The sequence below is a fragment of the Lepidothrix coronata genome, unplaced genomic scaffold (genome assembly GCF_001604755.1).
Source record: "Lepidothrix coronata isolate B3197 unplaced genomic scaffold, Lepidothrix_coronata-1.0 Scaffold82, whole genome shotgun sequence".
Lineage (NCBI taxonomy): Eukaryota > Metazoa > Chordata > Aves > Passeriformes > Pipridae > Lepidothrix > Lepidothrix coronata.
This window is the reverse complement of record NW_016690262.1, coordinates 2,634,724-2,659,338: the sequence shown is the minus strand read 5'-3', so window position 1 is coordinate 2,659,338 and position 24,615 is coordinate 2,634,724. Positions and strand designations below refer to the sequence as shown.

General features: G+C 37.6%; 1 protein-coding gene across 10 annotated transcripts in view; it reads right to left on the bottom strand.

Moving 5' to 3' along the window:
* Nucleotides 1–24,615, bottom strand: part of INPP4B (inositol polyphosphate-4-phosphatase type II B) — a 373,198-nt gene that overhangs the window by 217,449 nt on the left and 131,134 nt on the right. Inside the window, exon 1 of one of the 10 annotated variants that reach the window (XM_017820373.1) lies at nucleotides 11,520–11,567. The exons of 8 other annotated variants lie outside the window; for them this stretch is intronic. The gene's annotated coding sequence lies outside the window, so the exon portion shown is untranslated. Of the gene's footprint in view, nucleotides 1–11,519; nucleotides 11,568–24,615 lie in introns of those variants that run through there. One more of the 10 variants, XM_017820375.1, reaches the window with a different exon arrangement.

Here is a 24,615-nt window from a genome sequence, read left to right as displayed (position 1 = left end):
ATCAGCCTTCCAGATTCTCAAATATTAAAGTATCATGTTCTACACTCAAAGCAGAAAGAAAAATGAATAGAGGCATTATAAAAAGTTAGATTATTCAAATGCAATTATCCAGAAACTGACTGTTGATTACAGCATCAACAAGCCTTAAATATTTCTTTATTTACATCTAAATACTGTTTCAATACAGTTTATGTGCTTCGATGTAGTGTAGAGTCTGAGGTCTACAGTACCACATTTTGGCTGTAAACAGCAAGCATAAAAATGATTGTTAAAATCAGTAGTAAGTGACAAGCTCTAATATGCCTATAAATACATATCCTTCATAAAATCATAATAAATATAATTCAAATCACTGATTCAACACACGTGTATTCATAAACATAACAAAAAAATAAATTACAACGTCCATCTTTTAAAGCATTCCACTTAAACATGGAAGCTTTGTTCAAAACAGCCTACCAATTAATAGTTTAATTCAGGTTTTTTTACTCACTGGGAAAGGACAGCTAAATGATTAGTGCTTTCACTTCCAACAGACACTTTAGTTTGTGTGTTATAAATGATTTTATCACAAGGCTGTGAAGCAGTTTCCACATAAAGTTATTTAGTAGTATGCTTACAATGACACCAATAATTTAAGATTCAAGTTGAAGAGAACTTTTGCATTTCCTAAACTAACATTACATGACGAATTACGGTTTAAAGGGAAAGCATCAGGACACCTACAAAAAAAACCCCAAAAAACAAAACACAACTGCAGAAAAAACAAACAAACCAATAAACCCAACCCCACCCACCAAAACCCAAAAACTTCACACAACACCTCACTGAAACTAAACTAAATTTAAAAAAATATATATACATAGTAAAAAGAAAAAGCAAATTTTCCAGAAAATTCAGTAGATCAATTAGTTCAAATCAGGGCTCTCCACACCTTCAGCTAGAAATGAATCAACTTCTTTTCAGGCTAGTACTCTGAAATAAAAGTTCCCTTTCAGAAGTTCAGAGCTTGTATTAAAGGTTATTAATGAAAACTTAGAAAAGCACTTTACAGGAGAGGAAGAAAAAGAATACACATGTTGATACCTGTGCACAAGAAGCAGATGTTGGACAACTGACTGTTTTCACTTCAAACATTAAAAGGAAATTTTAGAATAGTCCATCTGCCATTTAAGTGAAAACAGAGCATCAATCTTTTCTCTAGTCTGTTTTTCATCAGTCTGTCACCTACTTTTATTTAAGAACATTCAGTAAAAGTGGCCTATAGACAGAGATGGAAAAGCTTTCCCAGGAAGGTATATGGAAGAAACAATATGGAAAGGAGTCACTGAGGTAAAATCTAACACTAGACTCAAGACAAAGAAGTGCTTGCTCTTTGGAAGGAGTCGTGGTTGTTTAGGAAACTCGCATAAAAAAAAAAACAAACAACAAACATATACACACACACCTGTTTGCTTTAAATTTCACCATATAAAGTTGAGAAAAAGAAAAGTAAGACTATTTCACAGACTTTGTTTCTTATGAAACAAATGTCAGATTTTACCATCACTTGGATAATTGTCTCAATTTGCTTCACACTTTGTTTCCATAGTCTACCTATTATACCAAAAATGCTGCACAGTAGAGAAACCAGGCAAGAACAGAAATATTTTGAAATCTTTGTTGTCTTCCAGGGAAAGAGTATTGCTTACCACTCCAGTTATGTCAGTATGTTACAAGAATTCAAACTGTTAATTTCTTAACCAGATTACTTTGACAGATAAAGAACAACATTTACATCACAACAGAACTCAGAAAATTAAAATTGAAAAATGCCTAAATAATTAAACAAACTACACAATAATTGTTGCATCTGCGCAAAGGCCCACACAGCACAGTGTGGATCTATGATGGCAAACAAAGGAAAACAAATGGGGAATTCTTTAAACAAGGGCAAGCTCATCATCATAATTCTCTAAAAACACGTCCAAGCTTCTACTAGCCTTGTTAAGGGACTTTTCTAAACAAATGGGCAACTGTGTTTCATCAATTTGTATTGATTCCTTCAGCACTCTGCATTTGCCAATACATTCACTTCTTCTAGATTTTTTTATAAGTTCCTTAATTTTTTTCCTGGTGCTACCTTGGCTTTCATTTTAAATAACTTTCTACAAAAGCCATTCTTCTAGTTTGCTGTACTCCCACGACAGCCACAAAGCAAAAACAAAATCCCCAGTAAAACTGTATTTGAAAACACTTGTAAATATGCAGAAAGCATACAACATGGACACATTTAATGCAAGCAAAGGACTATATGGATCACTACAGAGTTCCTACAAAACTACATATATTCCTTTCATTTTTACCTTGGAAAATTTAAGTTTGGCCACAAAACACAAATCAAACTAATGCAAGAATCCTATCCTAATTTTTAGAAAATGTTTTAAACTTGTGGCACACTGGCTAAGTAATGCTGTGCAATCTTGTTTGGAGAGACCAATTTCAGCAGACAGCAGATCATCCTCAAGGAAAACTTTCTGTACAATGTTCTGATACTCTGTCTCAGGAGTCTGTGCATTTGAATAGTCCAAAGAAGAAGTCAGAGTTTGCTGGCAAAACTACACATAAACAAACATACATTTATTACATACTACATATGTATATTACATGTATATAATATATTATATATTCTATTACTAGGTTAAACTTATCTCACCCCAAATGTGTACTGTGACTAATTCCAAATACATTTGTTTCCTGGGAAAAAGAAACAAAGCAACAATTTTAATATTGTACAGTTCACCTTTTTTTTTTTTGGTTGTTGGTTCATATTGCACTTGCAGGTCTCTTGATAAAATATTCTAAAATCTCACCAGCAACAAACAGTGATTTGACTGCATGTTCCCTGAGCAACCAAATGATGAATTGCCTTTAGCTTGCCCTTCTGTATTTTCCTTCTTCTTTAGTCATAAAAAGACACCTACAAGTTTCTGAAACAACTATGTCAAATACTGAACTACAAATAACAGTAATTAAGTTTCCCCAAAGATTTTTCAGAATAAAAATTAAAATGCATTCATGACTGTTATTAAAAGAAAGGTGCAGCTGAGAGCACTGGATTAAAAATGATGAAGCTGTAAAGTGTTCTGGAAATGTCAATGCTTATTGCAACATAACACTGTAAAAACACCTTACAGAGCCAAGTCTAACCTTCATCTGGGCTTCACATTCTCACTTGAAGCTGTAACTACAGGTCTCAAAAATGGGAGAAAAAAACCTAATTCCTAGATGTCATCATTTTAGCACTTCTCTCAAACAGGAAATAAAAATCTTTCCAGTTTACATTTTAATTGCCTCAGTGCAATTTCAGCCACAGTATCCCTCCAAAAACCCTAACACCACTCAACTCCAAAAAAGCCACACACATTCCCTTTTTTCTTTATAGACATCAAAATACACAAAACCCTGTTTGAAAATCTGTTTCCATCTCTGTATAGCTTTCAACTGTATGCAAACACAAGGATATATGTCCACAAAACACCACAACTACACATGCAAAGTATCCACCTGCAAATAGATGCATATACAATGCTAACACAGTGTTACACATTCAGTCCTTTGTGGTTTTAGGAAGAGTTCTCCTTGGCCATGGTGCCAAATGCTTCCAGACAGACTTTCAAGAGCAATTCACGCACAACGTAGAGACACTTCAGGAGCAGCCAAGTGAAATGGTCTCAATGTAAAATAAATACAGCGCTATTTCTCATGCTTCCACTTACTAGTTTCATTTTTCATCTAGAGCAAAACAGAAAAATGTTTCCCAAAAAAACTTTTACAAACAGTTCTCATTTAACAGCCTCATCACTGCTCTGGCATTTAGCCACCCTCAAAAAGCCATTTATTGCTTCATATACCGTCTCACTGTAACTGCTGTGCCTTAAACATTGAGTGAAGTATTAGATATTCCCCAGGAAAGTGATTGAAATGACAAAACATAAAGGGCAACCAGCAATCCAGGGTATAATAAAATAACAGCACATTAAAGAATTAGTACAATATTTGTACTCAGTTGCATAGAAACCCTGTGAAGCTACTTACAACGTTGACTTTGGTACCTAATACATCTATGACATTACTACTAATTTAAATGTCAAGGCAGCTAACAGTGACTTTTCACAGTGTTACAGAAGGTGCGTGTTTATCACACTAAGATGCTGTAATCACATCTGATAAGGTGTGAGGAGAACCCACCAGCTGAACAATTCAAAGGTAATACCATGAAACCATTTTAGGACGTTATGAGCTTGCAGACAGCCTGGTAAAAAAATATGGTTGACAAAGCAACATTCCTACACGTACATTTTCAATTGTCTTGGTCAAACACCACTTAATCCCCACCAACCAGAACCCGGAGATGAATGCTCTCATATTTGTGTTGTCAGGAGATCAAAGGAATTCAATGCCCAGCTGTGGTCCTGTATTTCCACTCAAGAGTGGGAATGCAAACTATTTCCTTCTCTTTTGGAATTTTAAGGGGGAGGAAAAAAAAAAAAGGCATATTTTGTACTTTTACTAGAACCCCTACAGACTTCTTGCAAATTCCTGTTTTGGGGAAAGCTTGCAGCTACCAGCTCTCTCTTTACTCCATACATTAGGCCTGGAGCCATATCACCCTAAGCCTTCCCAGGCCATAGGTCCTGGCCCCTCTACCGCCTTCATCTTCCCCAAGTTTGGGGCAAAAGGGTGGATAAAGTTGTGCAATATTGATTTTGCCAATCAAGTCCTCAACTCAAAAAACTTTCTGGGAAGTATCAAACTTTGACTAAGTGGATTCTTGTCCCTTTCAAATTGCCATGGACTTAAATCCAAACCAAACCAAAATTAGACAACCATATTTGACACTTTGTAAAAATATAAAAACGAGATATCTATAATTCCATTCAGATCCTCTCATCTCTAATAGTCTTCCTCCTGCATGAGTCTTGTTCTTAGTACTTATTGGCAGTAGCAAGCAAAACAAAAACTTGGCAGGCATACGAGTCTTATCTCCTTGCACAAAAGTTTGGCACTGCTCTGGGCAAATGCACAGCAAGACTATCTCAACATACAAGACACATGGACAATGATCTTGATCAGAGATGTTCACGAACAGACCAAGAGGAGGGGAAGGAATGGGTATAAAAGCAGCAAGGAGAAAGCCCAGCAAGTTTTTCAAAATACAGAAGATTATTTAAAAGATCTGGCTCCAAGTGTCATTTCCAGAGACAGTGAAGCACTTCTGGAGGGTTTTTTTGTTTCATTTTTCCAATATCAATAAACCAAAGACATGAAACCAAAATTAGGACTTTAAGCTTTTTTAAGCTTATAGCTATAATTACTCTGTTCTAAGGACCCAATATAAATGCAGTAATTTCTGAGGAAAAAAAGAATGAAATTAGGCTCATTCCACCTAATCTTTCTCACAATTGCCAGGGACGTGCATGATCAGTCTTTGTTAATTCTTTACCACAGAACTTCTCCTCCTCCTTGTGTCAAAAACTTATTGGAAGTCCTCAAGTAAAAGAGAATCAGCTTCCCGGAATATCTTATCCATGTCAATATATTAAAGATGAGAACTAAGCTACCATTTAACCTCTTCTGCCGCAGCTAAACCGAAACACACTGAGCACTTCCTTAAAACACAGCTAGAGTTTAATCCAGGCTACTGGCTAGGAATGCTATGCAGCAGTATCATATCAATAAGTTCACACACACAAATAATTCTAAATTTTCAAGGCTGACTCTTTTATGCAGTTCAATCAACAGTTTTGGTATCCCAACTCCAAACCAGAAAACCACTGGAACCAGGTGTGCACATAAAAACCATACACACTGCAAATGCCCCCTCTGCCTCTCTCTTTTTTTAATCAGTGCTTAAACTGGAAGTTTGCCTTTAGGAGAAAAAGCAATGTTTTTATGCCAAAAGTCGATGTATTCTCTTCAACACACCTGTTGACCTCTTACCTGAGAACACAGACACACTACAAGTAACACAGTAGACAAGTTTTATAGAAGAGACAGGAATTTTTCCATTAAGATATTTCTTATATTCATTTTTTAGTTGTGGAAAATATAAATAAACTTTTCAATAGCCATGTTAGTGTAGAGGAATGTCTTGTTTTTACTGGGCTCCCCAAAATAATAATTTTCTTGCATACATACTTTTAAAAATATCTTTTGCTGGTATTTCCTGGCTATGCCATAAAAATTATTATAATTTGTCACAAATTATAACATTTTTCATGCCAATTTCAAGCTTGAATATGTATTATCTGGAATTAAAGTCAATACTGTATTTTGCTTTTGCCACATTATTGTTTAAGCTATTTTTGATTCTGCTTTTTTTTTAATGGAATACCTAAAGCAACTTTTTTGGCTTTTTTTTTTTTTAATTTTGGCTTTGTAATTGCAATGTGGCACCCTAAAAAAAAATTGTACATAGTTTATCTTCAGACACTACCATACATCATGTCCTTAGACCTTACAACATTTGAATTCTGTCAGAGACAATGGCAAAGGCCAACTTGAGTCCAGAATGCCAACGATGTTACAGACTCTTTGCATGATGAGAGATACTCCAGCCACGTGTTCTCACACTGACTGATTATCTCTCTCACATTTTAACTCAAGGTTGCCAGAAAAGCCTAACAAATTCTACAATTAAGTGCTTCTACAAACACAAATTGCTAAAATCAGGTAATGTTAAAGCAAGGCCATACCAGGTCATGATGATATAGATTCAAGGTTTGGCTGTCTGCCTCAATTTAATTTCTTGTTTTCTTTTTCATTTTCTGAAAATCATAATATATTATTGAGGGAATATATTGAAATTATACTGCAATTCTCACTAAGTTAGTTTTTCCATCACGTACTCTGTGGTCAACAGAAATATGGAAGGACTTCCACCTTCACATAAGGGACTGGATGGTAACACAAAGGTATAAGGATGAAGTACAGTTAAGGGACCAAGAATTTCAGTTTCTGTGAAGAGATGCACATAAAGGCCGCAAGAAAAAGAAATACAAGAGAAGAGGATGAACCTGTTATATGACAGTTCTCCTCAGCACTTCCCACTAGCAGAGTGGTTGTGGCATCCTCCTCTCCCTGGGCTCCTACCAAACACAGCTCACTCGTAGTCCCAGAAAGCAGCAGAAACCCTGGTGGTTCATATGTTCCCCAAAAACTGCTGCCACTTTAACAACCTAGCTTAGTGGCAATGCCATTTGCATTTGAACCTGACAACATCCAATGCAGCAAGCTGTAAAAACACCCCCAAACCCCACACACTAATTTATACAATATTTAATTTGGGCTCCCTTTATTAACCACAGGTAATGGTTACGTAACTAATTGCACCATTAGGCCCTGATGTAAAGTGTTTAATGCAGAATGTAAATCTTACCATCTTGCCACTTGTGAAGGCAACAAAATTACTTGAAAAGTTAAGCTGAATAACTCTAAGTACAGTAGATGTTGTGAAATGTGACTTCTATAACAAGTTTATCATTAAAACATACACCCACATTTTACATTTAGAATGAAAACTTATCTTACGCGAGAATAAGAAAGAGAAGGCTGGAGATGGGTGTTTTACCTCTGAGCTGCTTAAGGAGACTTTTGTTCCAAAGTGATGAATAATGCAGACAACAGACTCTTTGGATGCAGCCAAAGAACCTTGCATGACAGGCAGCCAGAATATAAATAGCAAGAGTAACTGCAAAAACCAAAGCAGCTTCACAGTGTGGTGCTAAAGCCTCGCGACCACGTAACACCACCAAGGAGAACACCCCACCTCCACCTCAGAGAGCAGCAGAAGTAACAGCAGAGCCTGCTAAACACCACCAGCCATGCCTTGCACACCCTGTGCTCAGCAGAAAGCACAGTCTAAAGTAGCAGTGTCTGAACAGTGATGCTGGAGCACAGTCAGATAACAGGGTATGGGGTAAGTTCAAGTACAAAAAGTCCCACAGGAAATGCACCTTATGGGCATGTCCTAACACAGATGAAAGTGCATATGTTCCAGATTCTCAGCTCAAGTCATTCTATGTGAGAAGGAACAAACTCCTTCCAGCACCTGACAGTGACTTTGTGGCTAATCAGAGCCACAGCAAGTATAGGGTGTCCCTACAAGCAGCACCATCAGTACAAGTAACGAGGCAGCAAACACTAGCAAAGGGCAGGATCTGTACTAACAGCACGACTTTCCAAGGAAAAAGAACATGGAGCCACACCCTTACTGGCAGAGGAGGGCAGAAAAGACAGAGACAAATGGCTTTAGCACTTTTCTGACTTAGGGTCTTCTTTCAGATAAAGCTCTGGAGCAGCACAGTAGCATTACAGAGCTGGATCTAACAGGAAGAGTTACTAGTGTTTATTGCAATTACTATCCAGCACACCAGCACAAAAAGCCCACAGTTTAAATAGCCCATGTATTTTAAGCTCCCCAGGTTTCCAGTACAGACAGAACCTTGCACCATGCCTGAAGACAGGCTGTCATGCACAAGCAACTGCAGGCAGCTGGGCTGGGCTCCTTCCAGCTGCTCTCTCGGCTCTGCACAAATTGCTGATAAACCTTCCTGAGAGCAGTGCCAAGCACTACTTAAACTTCAAGAGGTCATTCATTACCAATTCTTTGGGTGCACCAGAATTTCAGCCTTAAATGAAGCCATGCTGACCTATATAAACCCCTCGCTTTGACGTAAGGGCTGTAAGTTACTTGATACACGGTTATAATTACAGTGTCTTCATTTTGCCAGGAAAAAAATTGTGTGTTTTACACAGTAATTGCATTGTGAAATCACCTTTCTTCAGTACACAAACTGAAACAAATCGTGCCTGAACCACAAGACTTAAGTTGCTGAAATTATTATCACTGTCATGGCTTTAACACGTAAACCAGTTTCACCAGTTTGCAAAGACCATAAAAAGACAGTGTTGTTCTGAAGGATTACTTATTATACATAACACTACAGTACAAGAAGGTGGTAAGGAAACAGACCAACAATTGTGTATCAACATCTCCTCTAAGTTTTGTTTACCAATAAAAAGTTGCTAGGAATAAAACCACGTGAATCAAAGGTGAATGACAGAATTTGCTGCTGTTAAGTAATTATCAAAGACCAACTATGTAAAACTTGTGAAAAGACAAGAAAAGATCCCATTAGGCATTTCTACTCTGGGTTAAACAACCTGATATGGCTTGCTAAGTATAAAGTTTGTCATATTGAGATCATGCTGCTTCTGCATTACTGGATACAAAACTCCTGTTAAGCCTTTAGGTTCCCTCCATTCTAAGTATTAGTTTTGACCCGGTTCTGGCCTCATAAAACACAAATCCCCAAACACCCTCTTCCATGGAAAAAAAAAGACTAAGTTCTCACGTATAAGATCAACAAATAAGCTCACTCTCATTTTCAGATTAGTGAGAAGTCAGACAAGCTATATTCCAATACCACATGGTGACAGCCAATTCTAGGATAAGTCTCTTATTCCCACCACTCCTCCTTTATGTTGGGTAAATGGGATGCAGCAGGAAGAAAAGGCCAAAATCCAACCTGTAGGAGATGTTTCCTTCATGCAGAAACAGTTCAGAACATACCCAGGAACAACAGCCCTCAAGGACTTGGAGGTTAAATTTGGGCACTTCCCAGATCAGCCCATTACAAAGTCCATCAGTTTGGCTGTAGCTAAGAAGTTTCAACTGCATTATTCCTCATGAAAATTATCGTACAGGGAAATTTATTTTTTTATTATTATTTTTATTGAAGGCCATGGTTTCTATGAAGATGGATCATATATAATGAAATAAGAAAACTGCTTTGGTCTGTATAGTATGTTATGCTTGGAGAAAAATTATCCTATTAAAACAGGGAAGATGCAAAAAGAGCAATCAAGCTACAGCACATCAAATTCTGTGAAGTGTGAACATTTACACACACACACACTTTGCAATAATACAATGCTTCTTACAGATTTGTTTCTATGATTATTGGGTGACTGTTTAAAAGTAAGTGACAGCAACCCTTGAAGCCATTAAATTTTCTACCAAGTCATTTTGGCTTTTCTTTTAGTACCTATTTTACCACAACACCAAAAGCACCAATTATATAACTCTTCCAGAGCCAAAACTCCAGCTTATACCTGTAAGAGTGCCAAAACTCCCAGCTTCAAACTCCAAAACCACACCCAACTCAAAAAAAAAAATCACTACACACAAAACACACACAAATTCAAAACAAATACAGTTAAATTGTTTTTAAGATCACTAAAAGCAAGTCTAGTTACTCTATGATGCAATCTAATATCTAGTACTTGATATATTTTCACATTTTTGTTTTTCAAGGCCATGTTGATGGGGCTCTGTGCAACCTGGCCTAGTGGAAAGTGTCCCTGCCCATGGCAGGGAGGTTGGAACTAGATGAATTTTAAGGTCACTTCCAACACAAAACACTCTATGCTTTTATGATTTTATCTCTTTAAAGGTCTCACTGTTAAACTTCTAAAAGAAACCCTAGCATGACTTACAGGCTCTTGAACCAGGGATGCCAGAGATTTATTTGGAATGAGCAGCCTGCAACAAAATCTAATAAATTTAGTCTCATTACCATCCATAGGTGGGTGTATCACAGCATCTAGTTTTCCTGTCCTCCCAAATAGTAGTCTCCTCCCCCTGTACTGCCAACCTTCCCTGCCACACACTTCTTATGATCATTCTGGTATTTGCTCTGAGACTTCCCCTCAGCAGCATCAAGAATTAGCCTGAAGACAACCAACCCAGTCATGTATTTTTCTGCTGGCTTAGTGAACTGAATCAATTCCAGAATCATCAGGAGAACCACAGTGGTGGGCACAGAACCACACTACTGGGATCAAGGGAGAATCCAAGGAGCATGATGACTTAATTTTCCTTTAACAGCAACATAGTGTCCAACTGCTCACTACACTGCATGGCTTCACCCATGGATTCAAACTACTAGTTAAAGAGATATGATGCTAACTCAGTATTATTTCAAGCTTAGAGTAAGGTCATGAAAAAATATTATTTATATTCTCTATTCATATGTTAATAGTTTTCTCACACCTCTTAGAAATGTCTGGTTTTTGAAGTGAAAACACTAGTTCAAAAACATGTTTTTTCAGCAAAGAATAAACAAGAAATGAATTCCTTAGTGAAAAGGATTGCACAGACACAAAGCATATAGGATTCTCAATTTAGGCCACATCCGAACTTTAATTCTTCATTTCCTGGCTTCTTTCCCATTAAAATTTCAATTTGGCATTCCAGTTAAATGTGTCCTTTCAACTTAGATATGATAGGCTTTAAAGCTATGCATTTCAAGTTCAGTAAAGATCAAAATATTCTATTAAAAGACCATCATCAATTAACTGATGCCCTTGAAGTAGGTCAAGCAAACTTTTCCGGGCAAACAACACGAAAAAAGAAATAGCACCAAGTAAACAAAACAGAAGCCCAAGAACAGTCAAAACCCCTCGTCCAACACCTTGTACTCCCCGCTGCAATTATCACCACCTCTATTCCACCACAGCTGCCAGCAGTTTCTGAATACACAGTGCAGTCACAGCTGCTTCAGTGACATTGGACCCTGCAAAAAAAAAAAAAAAGTACTTAATCCCGGTGGCTGTGAGATGCTGTTGTAAATCCAAAGAACATCTGCCTCACCGCCAGCTAAACAGATATACAGTTTCACTTTGGTGCAAGGTAATGTGAGCTTGCAATCTGCTTTTGGTTTCACCTGTTTTTCATCAGGAAATAATCACCATATTAACTTCAGGAACTGCCAAAACATTTGCATAAAACAACAATTAACTTCAAGAGAACACAATGCCAGTGCTTAACTTGACGATCACGTGGTTCCATTATGTTGCAGTGCTAAGACTTTGATTGAGAGACGAAAAAAAAAAGAAAGACAGGTATGATTAAAGATAAAGGATCACAGGGCCTTCTTAGTAGTAGAACTAAATCCCAGGTAGTACATTCAAATGCCACCTACAGTGGTGAAGCACTTAAATTTTTATAATAATTTAAGATAATTTTCCATGCAATATTTGGAATGACAGGTCTCCAGATCCTCCATGACAAACTGCACTTGGCTTCCGTTTAGAAATTCCTCACAATATAGAACCAAAATTCTGTAATTCCTATAGAATGAGCCCTAATACATTTTATTTCGCTTAATCTTTAGATGTTAGAATAAAACCGGCACCTTCAAATGGAAAAAAAAAAAAATCCACAAGACTTTGAATGGTGTAATCAACAGAAAGCATTCAAATCCAAGCTCAGTCCTGAAAGTAACTATAACCTCACTTCAGTTTCCAGATTGCCCTCTGGAACTGTGCCCATGCTACTGATGATGTCCAAAAATGAAGAAGCGGCTTAAAATAGTAGAAGTGCAGCAAACAGAAACCAGAGTCCTTACTCAAACCGGTATAAAAAGAATTCAGGTTATCCTATTATTTCATAAGGAGAGCTATCAAGATTATCAACAACCTTTACTAGAGTCTAAGAAGGTGTCAAGTAAATGCTCTGAGCGAACTACTTAAGCAACAAGGCTCTGTTTCAGACAACCAGTTTGAGACTCTGGCTAATTTTCGCAATACCTGGAGGTTTTCTTCTTAAATACTTGACAACTTCTGCTCTTGACACAGCAATCACTACAGGCAATATAATCAGCACAGCTCAGTTGGGTTAAGTGCCTAGTGACAGCAGTGTTTCAGAACAACTGCAGAAAAGATGTTTCAGACCTCATTCAAACAACTCATCACTGGATGTGAAATCACAGCCACATGTTCAGCTGCGAGGACAGCAGAACCCAGCTCTGTCTCAAAGAGCAAGAGGTCTACAAATATTTTTAACCAAGTCCCTTTTCACGTGCTATGTCCCACCTAACAAGCACACTGCTGTAATGCTACAAAGACATGATACCAACCAGTTGCTGGCTCATCAAGCACCTTGTCTTACAGGAATCAACCTCCATAAAGCCATCAAATCAGAGACTATTAGATTTCAGTCACAAAGACTTGCTGTACTACCAGTCTTCCTTCCAATTAGCTCACAGATGTCACAGATCTGCATTCCTTTAGTATCCCTAAAATCTCTAATTTTTCCATTTAGACTAACACCTGTCTCCCCCTCAGGAAGCTTTATCTACAATATTACATACTTTCACTGTTATCTAAGCATGAGAGGAGTGAAAAGAAGTCCTTCTGCTTGCTCAAAATCTTGGAGCTGAATCACTGCCACTGCTATAGAGGGATCCAAGTGATATCCCACAGTAGGCCTGAAGAGAAGCCCTCCTTCTAAAGAGACTTGGACCAATAAAAGATTAACACCTACAAGATGTCTTTGAAACAGTTAAGAACCTGAAAACCACAGGGGCTAAAACCAGCAGATTCCCATTACCAGTATGCCCATTCTACGAACACTCAACTGATATCAGCTTTTAGAGGTGTCATCCATCTGTTTTAAGCCCACTTGTGTTCCAAGCTGTTGTTCTGGGGTTTTCTTTACCACAGTCTATAAGACTCTCTTACATTTTTGAAGACAAAAAAGATTACTCAAATACAAACCCCCAACACTTATGCAGAGTTTTATTGAATAAAGCTGTAAGCTCTGAGGAAAAAAAAAACCGCAAAAAACAAAACCCAAAAAACCCAAATAAACAAAAATCAAACAAGCCAAAAAAAAAAACCCCAAAGCCAACTCCACAGAGTCTGACATGTCATTTTCCATTAATTCATTAATTGAGGTTAAACAGTGTATCCTTTAATTTCATTTACTAAATTCTGTCAGGTTAGTGCTTTAAAAAAAAAAAGTCATAGAAGTAACATTTCCAAGAAATAACAATTCCAAGTAAAACAGGTACAATAATTATACCTGCATTGTCTCCTCTTACATTCTCATCAGCCCTATCATACTTTACACTTGAGAAAGGCATACTCTGTACACCCACACAAAAATTATCCAACTAGTCTGCAGAAACACAGACCTGGTTCTTTCTTCTTCTTAATTATTATTTTGATAGGTTCACAAGAGGTGAAAAAAGTCCACATATAACTCAGTTTCACAGCAGAAAGCAGAACTTAGAAACACAGTATCTCTTTACAATTCAAAAAACAAGATTTATTATAAAAATCCAGCTGATGCTTTCAAAAGAAGAAGTAACTTTTTTTCAATTTCCTGATATAACTCCTTTTCAGCCCAAAGCAGTGAGGCCCAATGTTTCCACCAACTGGGCTGTCCTTTTCACAAAAGAGGAGGAAGTCTCTTATGTCTCAACAAACCACTGTAGATTCCACACTGAGGTTTAGCACGAGAATTGGATTAAATTTTTGCTAATACTGCACACTTCAAAAATGGAGTGGAGCACACCCATGAAGAGAGCACTCCAAATTACAGAATACTCAACAACAGCAGCCAATAGTACTCCACAACAAGCACCCAGGAAAGCAAAACTGAATGAACTGCAGGTGTCTCACTAGTTCATAAATTAAGTTCAGCACCAGTGTAAATATCCTCATCCTCCTCAGGCAGGAAACCACATAAAACTAAGGACACTTCTAGTTCTGAATGAGAAGTGTGTGCCGGACGGTTCATCTTCACTTCTGATAAGCAAACAGGAAAAAAAGAAAAAACACTGCTGCTTTTCTTTCTTATACTTGATCTCAGTCTTTCAAATGACTGAAACTGATACCTGTGTGAACTATAACAAAAACTAGCCTAGGAGTTTAATAAAAAGAGAAATCCTTTCCCAGTTTCAGCATGACCCCATGAACCATATGGAATCTGGTGGTAATGCTACTAACAAACCACCACGGAAAATGGGCCTGAAAACACAAGGAACTATGACCTACTTTTGTATATAAGTATCTAATGTTTCCCAAAGTCCCAGCTTAACAACTCAATAAGATACTTTTGTGCTCAGTACAGTATCAAATGAGAGGCTTCTCTAAAGCATATCCTATAATCCTGAGCAAAATCTGTGAAGCCAGCCAATCTGGCTTCTATCTTCCAGGAAGCATAAGGTTTCTCAAATGTGAAATTCTGAAAAAAAAAGAATAAATATGGTTGAGTTCTGCATTTCAAATTTAACTGAAGTTAGACCTACAACAAACTGGCTGTGAACATATACATTTAGACACTCAATCCTAAGGTCTGCTCAGCCTAATAGTCTTTCAGGAAGGTTTAGCCTATTCAGTTCAGCATTTTGACTTACTACACTCCACCTTTCAAGACAGGATTTCAGGTTTTCCTCTTCAGAGACATCACTGATGAAAAGTAGTCAGGATTCAAACAATTAAAGTTTTAACTCTAATAAAAGGCAATTGGTGAGTATATCCATTTATTTAGAATACAAAGGAGTTAGTCTTGTATCTTACCAATAATAGATTCAGTTCTCATAATACTACCTTACCTCTAATGTTTGGGGTTTTTTTCTTTTGCTGCCAGCTTCATCAGGGAAAATGCTGTTTATTTTGCTTGGGCATCCTAACTTGAAATCCACTATCTCCCATCTGCAAAAACTGGTATGAAAGACTATTCACCCATTGCTGTAAACTACTTCCAGATCCTTCTTCAAATGAAAATGCTATGAAAGAACCTATTAGTACTTTTTATGTTTGGGGATGGTTGCAGAATAACTGTAACATAATACACAGAGTTTTCTGTGATACATAGACAAATCTTCTCATCTTGCAGGAGAATGTGACAAATAACTGTACACACATTAAAATAATACCAATAGTTTTAAGAAATGGATAATCTCTAGATATACCTACAACTCAGAGAAGCTGTACTGATCTAGGACAATACTCAACTGCAGCCATAGATTAACATATTAAATATTAAAGATTTAATCCAACAAATAAGTAGCAAATCCATTCTAAAAGCATATCAAAATCATGCATTCCTTATGCAAGCAAGTATTAATACACCCTACCAATTAATTCACATTGAACTTGAACAGGAAAACAGCTGAAACACACACACACATATTAAAAGTACTGTTGTAGAGCTTTTTCCTGAATCAGAGCATGGATGCACACATGAAGCAGGTGAACTATGAAACTATCTTGTTCCTTATCTCAAAACCAAACAAAAAAACCCACATTGTGATGGTGTTTTGTTATTAAAAATTGTCATTTTCTACACTATCAGCCACAGAAGTTCTGGACACTATGTATATAAAGTCCCCAAAGAGTCAAACACTGAAAACTTGACCTAATTCTTCCACTAACCTGCTGTGACACTGCAGCTACCAAGCTCCCTACATAGTTTGACAAGATGACTGTTAACCATTGCACTCTGCTGAAGCAATTAAGGTTTATCTGCAGTTGTGGACACACTGCAGGGAGATGACCCTTCCCCACTTCTGCAGCCAAAAGAAATTTCAGAACTGCATTATCATCTTTACTGACTTTGGGGATTTGCCACAATCAAACTCGTTGTTAAGACAAGCAACATCAATCTGAAATGTAGGTTCCAGGAGAGGCACTACTGAGCTCTGCTTCTCAGTGGAACCCTGTCTGCTGTTGTTCCCCTGGTTGTGGGTGTGAGGCAGGAAGACTATTCTGCTGCACACAGGTCAGAAAAGCAGGTAATCCATTTCTAACCAAGTGGCTGTGTTAGTGCTAAGGCTTTGTAAAGTGTTGCTAAAATTCTCTATTGCACTTGCAGTGCTGGGTCACACGGACACCACATTTCATCACTTTTACTGTGTCCCACCTCCTCCTCCCTTTACTTTCCCCCGTTTTTAACACATGACTCATACATTTCTTTGTAATTTCAGGCTGAAATCTCACCTTTACAGAACAGCTCACCTCGGGATACAAAGATGATGACAGCACTTGCAAAGTTCTCAGCTGTGAAAAAACTGGCAGACCTCACAGAAATATTTCTTGCACTCAAACCCATAAGAGAGCTAATACAGAACACAAGTGGGAGCACTATTTCCAACGTAAGAGCCCAGAAACTGAAGTTCAGTGGAAATTAAAGACCTAAGATGCATGAATCAGAAATGAAAAGAAACCCAGCTTGACCACATGTAGGAAAACACACCTGTGGGAATAGAGCCTCAAATATAAATGTACTTGGTAAGAACTATTGCTTAAAGATTATGAATAATGGCAAGAATTCAAATATAAGTATCAAATCCACTGCACTATTACGGAAGCTGAATGATTTGTGTGATAGGTAAGTGGGACATTTATCACTCTTCAGGGCTACAACAACAGTGAAAGCTTCCTTTCACGCCCCTTAAAGAAGTTGTCTGCCCTGGAGAAATCATTTTCAACCATTCATAAAACTTTCAGTTTTATTCCTCTTACTGTTTTCCTACTATTAGACTGGATCTTTTCACTTCATCTCCCTCTTCTCTTGGTCTCAAATATACTGTCTTTCCTTCAAGGGATACACCCTTTCTCTTAAAAGATCATCAGCTCATCAGAGCTGAGATGGGAATTGCTTTGAAAATCATCACAACACTCAATAAAACAATAATAAAGGAGAATTAAATAGAACATCCATGAATGAACTGTAGATGATTATCCAGTGACTCACAGGAGTATAATCAGACAAAAAAGTCAAATTCAGACAATTTGAAAGAGAAGCTACAAGCTGAAGTGTTTCAGTTTTATGACCAGATATACACCTAAGGGGAAAAAAAAGTCTTATAATTATAGTCAAGTACTTTACATTGAATTATTATATAAATCACGTAGAAATTATCCGAAAACTACATCTAAAATATCCTTGAGATATTTTTAAACTTATTTTTCCATCCTTTTCATATAGTCTTTTAAGTTATATCAAGCATACATTCACCACCTTATATGATGGTTTTTAAGCTACACTTTAAAGATCCTCTTTTTATTCTGAAAAATCCCTAAGTGTGGAAGATACTCAAAATGTGTAGTGACATTTGGACTATATGAGCCTCCACCTTCTATCATAGTATCATTGAACATTTATTGCCACACCAAGCAAATTTCCTTTCCTTTTCTAAAGACATAATTGAAAAATCAATCCTAAGCTCTGGATGAGCAGTACCCCTTCTCCCCCCCCCCTTTAACACTGGAAAATATTCAGTCTCATTGGAATATACAGCATGGAACTTTAAAAAAAAAATAGACAACGAAAGGTAAAGTACTTGTGCCAAAATATGCTTGGCACACATATGAAAGAATCCAAATATTAAGAACAAGAAGATAAAAGAGAAAGAATGTATTTGACTGGAAGACTCAAGAATTGTAATTCTCTGTCATTTAAAAAAGAAAGTATTTCTGCATTCAAAGTACTACCTGGTGAAGAGGATTGTTCTGTACAATTGACTGTACAGTTCCAAAAAGCTTCAAATTCCTGGTGCCCTGACACTGCTGTCACACTACAAAAGTCAGTCTTGCAACAAATATCGCTTAAAGGAGCATAAAACCTTTGAAAACTATAAATGCTAAAGAGGTGTGACTGCAGATAAACAACTCATCTAAACATCTTCTTCACTTTTTTTAGGATGGCATCATATCACCCCTGGCCCCAGGTTTGATTTTACTTGACTGCAATAATACCATTTAAAAGCTTCAAAGTACTTCGAGAAACAAATCTAAAAAAAAAAAAAAAGAAAGTTCAAAATGGTCATTTCGAGTCTTCTTCCCAGATGCCTCTAACTCTGGATAATCTGCATGCCTGCATTGGCTGGACTCCCAGCTCCGTTGCAGTTAACAAAAATAGGAAATCAAACCTTCATTTTTCATCTCTTTCATGAAGACGGCATTTAGAGAGGCAAAAAAAAAAGGAAAGTAAAAATAAGAAAATCAGTTTCAACACTTTTGTAATGACTTGTTCCAAAACATGGGTTTAGACCATGTTTGCTTGAGAATATAAACTATTTCTCTTATGCATTAAAAGCTGTATTTCTACAATTATACTGCCTATAAACCCAATGATGAAATAATAAATCATGTCTAGCAGGCCTAACTTGACACTGACATTGAGCTTTGAAAACCCTTTAAAATAAAAAAGTCCCAAGAGGGTGCATTAAGAAGCACAGAATCTCAAGGCATAGTGAGAAATACGATGGTTTGTTCCAGGTTTTCCAGCTGACGACTCCATATCTTGTGTCACAAGCGACCATGATACAACAAACAAACATCTATGGGTCAAATAGATCCCTCACAATTCGTCAGTGACTCAGGAATTACATTAAGAACAAATTCAATTTCAAAGTTCAAGTTTTGGATCAAGTTGTAAGTCCCACATTTAGTAGAATCACTGTTACAACACAGAGTGCTATTTTGCTGTAAAAATTCTTATAGGATGGAGACAGAAGGAAATTATAATCCTGTAATACCATTAGCTATTCTACACTTTTTAATACATAAAACAATTTTCTTCCTTTCATAACTTCAGTTGTTGTAAAGGCATTAACAGAGTCATTTTCTGCCAACAAAGACTTCTACTAACTTGCATTACTGAAGTCACTAAGGGCTGAAACTAATCCAGTAGTTTTCTTTTTTCAAGGCTATGTAAACCAGCTATCGAAAGAAACTACTCCACCTCAGTGAGCTGCCTGTAACACGTAATCCCTTATTACAGGGTTACTCTCACCCCATCCAGCAAGACACCAGCACACTGCCTGTACCTTTGCAATGCTGAGGAAGCCAGCTGGAATCTAAGACACCTGATAATGTCGGAACCAAACGAAGTTCATCTTGTTGCTTGGTATTTTCTACATTCAGTGTCTGATTTCTGCCCCTCTATGGTTACGAGCAGCCTGTGTAAAGCAGGTCAATGTACCTTCTGCTGCCTTTTCCTGGAGAGAGTTGCAATGCCTAGCTCTACCCATGAAGACAAAATCATTATCCAATTAAATTTATACACGAAGCCATAAAAAACAAAACACCTCCATTTTCCTCATGTAGTCAAATAAAATAATACTCATCTCGAACATTAAAACTCTTCCTGTGCTTTCTTAAGCATCAAAAGAAGAGCACTTCTTAAGCATCAAAAATAAGTAAAAAGAGGAAATAAAAGAATTAAGAAAGACAATTGAATTGAGACTTGGCTTAACAAGATTTCTGTCTCTGTATCAGCTAAGTCTATCTAAAAGAAAAATAAGGGGGGAAAAAAGGAAATGGTTCTCATACAAATGGTCTCTGGTCTTTAGAAAGCCCTGAATTTTAATTGTATTTATGGACACACCCAAGCAGTAATTCCTCTAAAGTTTTGAACAGTGGTTCTGACAAGATTTACATAATTAAGCCTCCCTTTGGCTATGACTTCAATCTAAATAGAACACTTCAGAAATGTGACAATACAGTGCAGTACAAACTGAGACCATAATAAAGATAACTACTTCCACTGGTTGAGCAGATGAATCTTGGACAACAAACAGGCTTTTAGGTTGGGGGGAGAGGGAGTGTTACTCAGGGTTGTTGGGGGGGGAGGGGGGGTTTGGGGGTTTTGGTTTGTTTGGGGTTTTTTTTAAAGACATTTTAACCAACTCACTTACATGAGGTTTCAAGACCAGATTTCCACTAATACACAATTTTTCAGTAGGAGTAGTTCAGTGGAACTCTTAAATGGACCTAGAACCCTCAAGCCTCAGTAAAAACAGTAGCCATATCTATAAGGCTATCTTACTGACTTGCTTTAAGAAAAGTTTCCAGTTCCAAAATCTAAGCTTAAATACCAATAAGACAATTTGAGCAACCCTATCTCGGCACGCAGTTTTCAGACTCCATAGTGCCACATTTCCGGCTTCCAGTTCTGAATGGCACGAAAGGGTGCAGTTTTAATCCCCCAGCCAACAACCAAAATACAACAACACAAAGTAGTGAGCAAGTATAAAATACAGGTAGTCACTCCTTGCAATACTTTCATGTCCTCTGAGTAAACAGCAGCAATGAGGAGAAGACGTTCTGTAGGCTGTTGGTAAAGAACTTAACTACCCACACACGTGGAGAACTCCATCCTTTCGTCCTTCTTCTGTATCACTAAAAGCAGTGCCACCAAAACCTTCACAGACCATTAACATTTGATCAGTATGACCAGTTACAGTGGGTCACACATATTATAGATATAAAAGCTGCAGTACCTTGAATAAACCATGGAGGGTAATTGCTAACCTTAGCTGATTCAAAACATCTGTAAATTCCAAGGCTCCACCTTAGCTTTAAAACCTTCCCCAGAACCAAGGAAGTTGACCAAGAAATATCTCTATCCTGCATTTAGTGCAAACTTGCCAATTTAAAAGCAAAAAAAGACATGTGGTTCACCAAAGTATATGAATATTTGTGGGCTTTGCATACTCTTAACCCAAGAGGTATAATAGCAGACTGAGCCAAGTCTCCAAATTACAAAAACACGGGGAAACATATTGAAAATTTGAAGCTTACAAGTTTTTACTTGTTTTGGCACAAGTTTATGTCACACCTTCCAAAAAGATGAGAAAAAAAATCCTACTTTCTAGTAGGCAATATTTTCATTTGAACCTGGCAATTTATTCCCACGGTTTTGCATAAGAATACCCTACATTCCATCAGCGGACACTCAACTAGTACAGCTTTTATCTACTGGGTTTGTCTTTTTGAATAATTTCTCTTTATTGTAAAGGATCTCTCTCATTTCTTCCCACAGACAACAGTATTTTAGAACCTTTCAACAAGAGCAGTTTAACTTTGCTACTAAACAGCTGGCAGACAAAACAAAATGGAGCAGACAGACTGTCATATGCAGGCAACAACCACTTTAATCACCTCATTACAGGAGTTCTTAATTCACCTAATTGCTAATTCTATGGCCATTTTACCTTAATTACTTATATTATAGTCAACAAAAACACCACAACCCATCGATGAAGAGTTACTAGCAACATTTAAAACTCCTGTAAATTAAGCATTTCAATTTTAATACCTAAACAAATAAATATTACAGAAAGTGAATTTTTTTCATTTAAAGATTTTAACATTGACACAGTTCAAAGGACATACTAATTCAGCGTGGGAAGTTGCCAACAACGCACAGGAATCTGCAAACAAAACAGGACCTACATCTTCAGAAAAACAATTTCCAAAGCATGCAATGGTACAATATATACTGCATTTCAAAGGCCACCATGCCACTTGCACTCAACAACATCACTCAGCTTCTGCTCCTCTAGAAGTTGAAGGCAGACAGGCAGAACACTAAGTTAGTGCCAAATGAACAGGTTATTGACCAGTATCTTTCAAATCAGCAAGGTCCTTGTGTACCACTTCACAGTGAACTTGATGTTGCACAGAGAGAGAGAAGACATTTATCTCACAGCCTCTGCCACTGCTTCTAATGATTTAATCTCACACTTGATTAGCTCATGTGAAGCCTGACCTTAAGAATTGCCTGTTGACAGAGGGGAAGTGGAAGAAGAGCTCATCTAAACCAATGGCCACAATTTCTCCCCAAGCTTCTGCTTCTCATTAGCTCACCATCTCTGAGAAGTCAAAGAAAATTATTGCACTAGTTACGCCTTCACTGCTGGCAGGATTCAAGGATTCTTCTTGAATGTCCGGTACGTCCCACAGTTCAAACTTTGCGTATTTATTGTGCAGCACAGTCAAGCTTTTTCTGCCCCACCACGTTCAGTTCTGGAGCTTCCTCAACATCTACACTTCAGCCTACCTGTGAATCCCAACAGGCTGAAGCCTGGGATTTGCTCAAAATGGAGAAGACAGCCACACAGAGGGGCTAAAGGCTCTGCCAACAAAACCTGCTCAGTGTTTTTAACACTCTCCCGTCTGAAGGTGTCCGTCTTCAAAGCGAGAGCTTCAGGAGAAGAGAAGGACCTGAAATGGCAGTTTTACGTCTGCTAAAAAAACCTGAAAAACAATCAGCCAGTAATATCCTTATAGCCATTCATGATAGGAGAAAAAGTACAAGCAATTTGGCATTGTTCCATGACTAAATAATTTAAATTTCTTATTTCATTTGGAATATTATACTCCTACTGTGTTTAATGAATGACATTTTACAACAGCAGGGACTGCCTGTCTGTCTTTTAAAGCCTCAGATGGCTGCAATCTTCTTTTTAGTCATCTATTCTGTAACTTTGATCTGGGGAGTAACACAATCATAACATAAATGTAGCTTTATAGACTACAAAAACATTCTTTAATAACAGTCTCAGTCAGCTGGTATGTGTTTTTTAAGAACGTTTGGGATTTTTAAATAGTTTTTTTAATAACAGGAAAATTGACATCATGGACTTTATGTTTTGCTCTCTTCTGTATAGCAATTTTAATTTTCATTTCTGTTATTTCATATCGTAATTTTCAAGTATTGCACAAAACTGTATTACAGAAAAGCTGAATTAGCAAGCATCAGTGTCTGGCACCAGGGACAGGCAGTCACATCCAGATTCCTACAACCAATCCATCAGATACATTAGGCAACCACATCTTTATTTAGCCAACAAAGACTAAGTTTCAGTAAGCAACTCCATCTACTAACAGACTTCAAAATTACGTGCTACACTGATTTAAAAACAAATAATTTTCTTTAAAATGGTAACTAATAAAACTCCATAGTCTATTACAACAATTTAATACATTACTGGTATTGAAATCATACTAAAAGCCTCTGAGTAAGATCAGAGGAGTTTTGATGGTTCCTGGTCTCAGTATTAAAGCCACATATATAATGTTCAAGACTCAAAACTGTTTCAAGTCTCCAACTCAGATGCAGACCAGAAAACTAAAACCCCAATTAAATATAGTTTCTTCCAACCAAGCCTTGTGAGAAGGCTCAGCATCTCAAACTATATTTCAGGGCTCAACCACAAATCTTCTACCTCTGTTTTTCTTACATTAAATAGGTGTTTATGAAAAGCAATACTGAAAACAGCCTCTAGTCTGTTCTTTTCAGTCCAAGATTATCAGTGGGATATGTTAAGTGACATCTAACCAAAGACAACAGGACAGAATCACCACTCACCATACTATGATAGATAAATCTATCACAATCATGGAATGTTTAGGGGTTGGAATGGACATTAAAGATCATCTACTCCCAATCCCCTGTGCCATGGGCAAGCACATCTCCCACTAGACCAGGTTGCTCAAGGCCTTATCCAACCTGGCTTTGAACGCTGCCAGGCTAGGGGAAACCACGACCTCCTTGGGCAACATGTCCAAGTGTCTCACCAACCTCACAGTAAAGAATTTCTTCCATATATCCAACCTAAATTTCCCCTCTTTCAATTTGTACCAATTAATCCTTGTCCCATCACTACAGGTCCTGACAAAGAGTCCCTCTCCAGCTTCCCTGTAGGCCCCTTCAGATACTGGAAGGTTTCCACGAGGTCTCCGCGCAACCTTCTCTTCTCCAGGCAGAATTGCCCAAACTTTCTCAGCCTGCCTTCACAGGGGAGGTGCTCCCATCCTCTTACCAACTTTGTGGCCTCCTTTGGACTTGCTGCAACAATTCCATGTCCTTCTTATGCTGGGGCCCCAGAGCTGGATGTAGTGTTCCAGGTCATGTTGAGTTTTGCATCAACCATCACCTCCAAGTCTTTCTCCACAGGGCTGCTCTCAATCACCTCTCCACCAAAC